The sequence below is a fragment of the Formica exsecta genome, unplaced genomic scaffold (genome assembly GCF_003651465.1).
Source record: "Formica exsecta isolate Colony F162 unplaced genomic scaffold, ASM365146v1 scaffold700, whole genome shotgun sequence".
NCBI lineage: Eukaryota > Metazoa > Arthropoda > Insecta > Hymenoptera > Formicidae > Formica > Formica exsecta.
Genome location: NW_021853467.1, coordinates 15,205 through 16,436, shown reverse-complemented (window position 1 = coordinate 16,436; position 1,232 = coordinate 15,205).

Below are 1,232 nucleotides of genomic sequence, written 5' to 3'. Positions count from 1 at the left end.
AGTGTCGCGCCGATTCCACCTTCACACACACGGCCTTCAGGCTACTACGGAGCGTCAGTCCTTTTAAGGATAGAACGTCGAGAACGCCGACGCCCCGTCCTTTTAAGGATAAGGCAGCCAGGCAGTTGGAATTACGTTGAAGGCCACGCGACACTCCGTAGCATTTAAGATCTGTCTGTTCCGCTTAGAATAACCCCAGTTGCTTGCATGCGAACCTCGCGATTGCAGAACACGACCGCTTGAGCCACGCTCGCTTCCCGAGCTCCACGAGGAACTCTGTGCACGAATTTCTGTACGCACCGCTCTTGCATGTCGCATTGCGAACAACAACCGCTCACGCGGAACTCTGTACGCACAGCTCCCGCATGTTGCATTGTACTCAGTGTTAGATATTGAGAATCACTTGAATAAACATAATTGTTTAAACCGCTTATACCGAGGTAAAGTAAGTTGGAGTTTCCCCCTTCTCCCGAATCCTGGCACCGGCGAGCCTTGATCCGCGGCGTACGGGAAAGGTGAAACGTTACATGGCGCCCGAACAGGGACCTGACTAGTCTAGTGGAGACTCCAGCTCGCGCAGCCTACCTAGATGCCCGCGTGGGTAAACAATTTAAAGAAAGACGAGGTAATTAAATTACTGGCCTCGCACGGACTCGAAACCGTAGGCACTCTTGACGAGCTCCGCCGACAGCTCCGTCGTTTTGTTACCGATAACCCGACTCTTTTCGCGTCCCACCCCACGACCCCGGACACACCCGGCAGGATTGCCGCCGACCGCCGAGAAAGTTTTGCTCCCGGTGCGGAAAAGACGGGGTGTTGACTCGAGACTGTCATCCCCCGGCGGGAAACGGACCGCGGGCCGGAACTGTCGCGGCCAGTACCCAGCCCGAATCCGAGTAGAATTTACTCCGAGACCGCATATACAGGTCCGTGTCGTCCGCCGAACAATACGGGCCCTGCTCGATTCCGGATCGGAGGTTTCGTTTATCAGCGCCGAAACCGTCAATCGCCTAAAGATCCGCACACATCGTCCAGACACCGTGGCTAAACACGTTAACTTAGCAGATGGGACGCGGATCCCCATCACCAGAGTTCTCACACTCCCCATCACCGTCCAGGGGGAGACTATCCGGCACCAGTTCTCCGTTTTGCCGAACTTGAGTAGCCCCATGCTAATAGGCATAGACCTATGGGCCAAGTTGCGGATTACGCTGCCACCGCCGCCACCGCCA